The following is a 5,603-nucleotide window of genomic DNA, read 5'->3' as shown; positions in this document are numbered from 1 at the left end:
TTGCTCCCCGTCCCCAGCCCCGCCCCCCCCGCCCCCCCGCACCAACCTATTCCCGGTTGGTGGCTGTGCCAGCTGTCGCCAGGGCAGGGCGGCAGGGAACGTGGGCACGTGGTTCCTACTCTGCGCTTTTCCGCACAGACGCGGATGCCCTGCTTTCCACCTTTCTCTCGCTGCCCACCAGCAGCGTCTAAATGCCTTCCTCCCTTTCCATACACGACCTCTGAGTGTCTTCCTAATACGTCTAAACTAGGGAGGGGGGCAGTGTTGGTCCTCTGGAGTTTCGCAGAAATAAGGGATCCATCCATTTGTCCCGTCCCTCTAAAAGGGGTTTGAGTTTATAGCTTAAGACAAGCCCAGGACAACGATTTGGGAATCACGAGGGGGAGAGAGGGGCTTCCCTGGTAGCACAGTTGGTAAAGAATCTGTCTGTAATTCAGGAGATCTGGGTTCTATCCCTGGCTGGGAAGATTCCGCTGGAGAAGGAAATGGCAACCCACCCCAGTATTCTTGGCCTGGAGAATCCCATGGACAGAGGAGCCTGGCGGGCTACAGTCCATGGGGTCGCAAAGAGTCGGACACGACTTAGCGACTAAACCACCACCACCAGGGGAGAAAGACATCTAAGATACAGGGGAGGAAGTGTGTTATAAAGAACAAGCCCAAGCGCAGGCAACGTTCAAGGGAAGACAGTCCCTTGGGTAAGAGCAGAAGGCGGGATGGGGGTCGGGGGACTAGAGGGAAGGGACTAGCTGACTTTCCAAAGTTGAAAGTAAGCATCACTGTTATTCAGCAGTAGCTATGATTATTCTGTGCGATCAAGGCCTGAGACAAGCAGACTGCGTCTCCTCGTTTGGACAAATAGTCCAGCGTCTTGACCTAGGCACTTCACTTTTTGCCTCCTTAGAAGTTTCTCCGACCCTCTCTAGCTTTTCTTCGCCTTCTGCTGTCCCGGCTCTGGTGCTGCTTGGTCTGTCGCTAGAGGCAGCGTAGAGCAGGGCAAAGAGGGCGGGGTGGGAATCCAGGGAGCAGGGTCCTTGAGGGACTTCCTGAAGAGAAGTCAGGCAACTGATGTCTTTGGCTCCTGGGTCACTATGGAGAAAGGGTGGGTTAGGGGCAGTGGCCGGGTTCCTTCTGGTTCTGAAATCCTATGATGAGACACACCTGCTGGCACCCTTTCTGTAGGTTCCTTTTCCTCTTTTAAAGCATTCATCCACTTGGCTTTATCTTGTCCAAGTGCCAGTCAAATTGGAAAAAAATAAATAAAACCAAAAACTGGGGATGTTTCATGATAAACGTAAGATACATTGGAAAATGCTCTTTTTGCTACTGAGAATTAAAAAAATAATAATAACCCTCAGCTCCTGGTCCACAGAAACAAGGAATTTTAATGTCCTCACTTTGAAAACCACTCCAACAATCAGTAGAGCAGAGCTTTGATTTAAAACCTAAAGGCAAGCCTCCTGTGTTTTTCTTTTCCCTTCCACCAACACAAAGACAAGCTGCCACATAAAATAATGATGAACAAGAGTTCAAAGCAAGCTCAGGGAGCCAGCCCAGAGGACGTTTGCTAATGCAGCCGGAGTCCTTCACCACAGCCCCTGCTAAAGCTGGCCTTGGACAGCACATAAATAGTAGGCAGGAGCTGCCAGAACCCTTTTCCCTTCACCCCTTCCCATAAATATTGGTCAGTGGAACCTGTATGCTAACTTGTCAGCTGTCATGTAAATGCATTAATCAAATCAATACACTAAACTTTCCCTTAGCCTCATGGGAAAGCCCAATGGTGGCTCAGAGGGTAAAGCGTCTGCCTGCAATGTGGGAGACCGGGTTTCGATCCCTGGGTGGGGAAGATACCCTGGAGGAGGAAATGGCAACCCACTCCAGTATTCTTGGCCTGGAGAATCCCGTGGATGGAGGAGCCTCGAACAGGCTACAGTCCCTGGGTTGCAAAGAGTCAGACATGACTGAGAGACCTCACTTTCACTTTCTTTCATAATTCTTTCCAGAATTTTTGATTCACTACTCACTTTGGAATCTTTAGCCTTATTTCTCCCTCTGGAGAAACCTGATTGTTTCCTGTGAATCTTTTCTGAAACCAAGACAATAAATGGTGAAATTTTATAATGAAGTATTAATTTTTAAACTATAAATCTCTTGCTTCTTCACTTTCAACAAAAGAATTTTAGAACTGCTTAGCTTTCATACCAATGCACACTTAAAAATTATATATTGAAGAGAATTCTTGAGCACACTTGCATTGGGAAATATAAGTTATTGTTTAAACAATAGTGATGGAGGAACATTTTGAGCTTGTCTAATTCTGTTCCTTTCATTTCTATCCATCACACTACTCTCATGACTGGCCCATTTCATTAGTAAAAGAACATGTCACATTTTCAGTTCAGTCCAGTCACTCAGTTGTGTCGACTCTTTGCGACCCCATGAACCACAGCACACCAGGCCTCCCTGTCCATCACCAATTCCCAGAGTTTACCCAAACTCAAGTCCATTGAGTCGGTGATGCCATCCAGCCATCTCATCCTCTGTCATCCCCTTCTCCTCCCGCTTTCAATCTTTCCCAGCATCAGGGTCTTTTCAAATGAGTCAGAACTTCTCATCAGATGGCCAAAATGTTGGAGTTTCAGTTTCAACATCAGTCCTTCCAATGAATACCCAGGACTGATCTCCTTTAAGATGGACTGGCTGGATCTCCTTGCAGTCCAAGGCACTCTCAAGAGTCTTCTCTGTTGCTGCAAATGGCAACACTGTGTTCTTGTTTATGGTTTTGAGTGGTACTTTGCTGTATGTATATTTGTATCCTCTTTATCCATTCATCTATTGAAGGACACATGTTGTTTATCTTAGCTTTTGCAAATAATGCAGCTATGAACTTGGGGTATATATATATATTTATATTTGTGTGTGTGTGTGTTTTTCTGGGCATATATTCAGCAATGGAATTACTGGGTCAGATGGTAGTTCTGTTTTTAGTTTTTTGAGAAACCTCCATCAGTGGCTGCATCAGTTTACATTCCTACCAACAGTGTACGCAGATTTTCTTGTCTCTATACCCTTGTCAATATTCATTATTTGTGTTCTTTTTGATGACAGCCTTTCTGACTGGTGTGAAATGTTATCTCATTGTGGTTTTGATTAGCATTTCTCTAATGATTAATGATGTTGAACAACACATTTTCATGTATTTATTGGCCATCTGTGTTTCCTCTGTCAAAAATATGTTTGGTTATTCTGCCTATTTTAATTTCATTTTTAAATGTTGAGTTGTATGAGCTGTTTATATATTTTGGATATTACCCCCATCAGTCATATCACTGGTAAATATTTCCCCCCAAGCAGTAGGTTTGCTTTTTGTTTTGTTGACAAATTTCCTTTGCTGTGCAAAAGTTTTTAGGCTTAATTAGTTCTCACATATTTTCTTGTTCCTCTTTAGTCTCTAAGTCATGTCTGACTCTTTGTGACCCCATGAACTCTAGCTCGACACTCCTCTGTCCATGGGATTTCCCAAGCAAGAATGCTGGAGCGGGTTGCCATTTCCTGGACCCACTTGTTTATTGTTGTTAAATCTTAAGAGGCAACATATACAGCCTCCAAATATTCACTTTCGTTTACATTTGCTCTGTAAAAGGTAAAGCTCAAGAAACTGTAAAAGAACCTTTTTAGAGAGGTAAAAAATTGTGAAGTTACTCTTCTGTAAACCAATTTAGACCTACCATGGTAACTCACAACCTCTTACAGAGGTGTAATCTCTTTTCCCACACTCACCTGTATACACAGTGGTAGGAACATTATGAAAATATGACACCATGAAACATATGAAAATCCTTAAAATACCATGAAACCTAAGACATTCGAGAAATTGGATAACCTCAATTCTAATAGCCAACATTACCAATGAGAGTTTAAATAATAATAAAAAAGTGTGCTCTCATATACAAATGATATATGTTTATACCTACAGACAGGAGAGAAAATTCCAAGGAGATATATTTTAATCCAACTTAATAAATTGAAAAAAAACAATGGGGCCAAAGGAGTCAATGTTCAGATAATCACAAATGCAAAAAAACAGTATTTTCTTTTTTTCCCTCATATTTCATCATGTCATCATTTCAAGCTGTCTAACCACACAAAGTGGAGAAGGCAATGGCACCCCACTCCAGTACTCTTGCCTGGAAAATCCCATGGACGGAGGAGCCTGGTGGGCTGCAGTCCATGGGGTCGCTAGAGTCGGACACGACTGAGCGACTTCACTTTCAATTTTCACTTTCATGCATTGGAGAAGGAAATGGCAACCCACTCCAGTGTTCTTGCCTGGAGAATCCCACGGACAGTGGAGCCTGGTGGGCTGCCATCTCTGGGGTCTCAGAGAGTTGGACACGACTGAAGCGACTTAGCAGCAGCAGCAACCACACAAAGAGACTCAGGCTGCGTTACTCCATGCCAGAAGAAAGGTGAGATTCAAGCCTGAGAATGAACCTATGGATGGATGAAAACAGTGCATGTTCATCACAAGTTTGAATGAAATAAACCTGCCTGAATTAAAGAGTGGGGCTCATTTCAAACGAAGAGCGGGAAACGATTCTCAGAGGTCAGGCTCTTGCTGCTGAGTTGTTAACGTGCTCTTCAGCTGTCCCAGCTGGGGCTGTCAATCAACCAAGAATGTGAGGAATGCATGGCTGGCGCAGGGATCTCTGTGAAATAGATGACGTTTCCCTTGCCCCTGCCCCCTGGAGGGGGTGTCACAAGGGAGATGGGGGGTACACAGCCCTAGGCCCCTGAAGCATACAGCATCCAGGACACTCGGTCTTTGTTAAAGAAAGGATCATGCGCAGATGTAATTCCTTTCTTTTAATCCTTCCATTAAGCAAATACTTTTTGAGCACCCATCAATGAGCCTGGCAAGCTTCAAAATTTGTGGATGTTGCTGAAAATAATTCAGACAGGGCTCTGAATGTACCTTCTCATGGTGGGAACACAAACAAGTACAAACCAATAAACAAAATAATTTTAATAATGCTATCGAGTTTAACGAATAGGCTTTTGTTAGTAATGAGGGTGAGAAGGAGTCACCATTACCAGAAAGGGCTTTCTGAGATATCATGGAAAGGCCTGGAATAATGTGGAAGGGAAAGGGTTCCAGGCAGAGGTCAGTGTCTCGAGGTATGAACAATCCTGTAGAGTTCAAGGAAGAGAAAAAATCTATGTCAAAAAATTGCTTTACATGGGAGAATTTTAAGCAATCTAAGGTAGAGTTCTTTAATTCCCGGTTGGAATTTGAATGAGGGAGATGTCCTGGTTGTTCCCAAGCCTTAGGAAGGTAAGAAACGGAAGGAACATTTATTTAATTATTATTAGGAGCGACACCCTGTGTCTGACTCGGAGGTGGGGGTGGGTGAGCTCTAACTGCCTCGTAACCTCTCTCTAAGCAGAGATTATTGTTTTCCTTTCATAGATGAGAACATTTAGATCGAAAGATTGAAAAACCTGTCCAAAGGTATGTGACACGTGGTTGGTACAGGATTTGAATCAAGTCTTTCTGATTCTAAAGTCCAATTTTGTTTCCGCTAGACTTTACTGCTCTG

The sequence above is a fragment of the Ovis canadensis genome, chromosome 5, assembly GCF_042477335.2.
Source record: "Ovis canadensis isolate MfBH-ARS-UI-01 breed Bighorn chromosome 5, ARS-UI_OviCan_v2, whole genome shotgun sequence".
Lineage (NCBI taxonomy): Eukaryota > Metazoa > Chordata > Mammalia > Artiodactyla > Bovidae > Ovis > Ovis canadensis.
Note: the sequence above shows the minus strand (reverse complement) of the source record.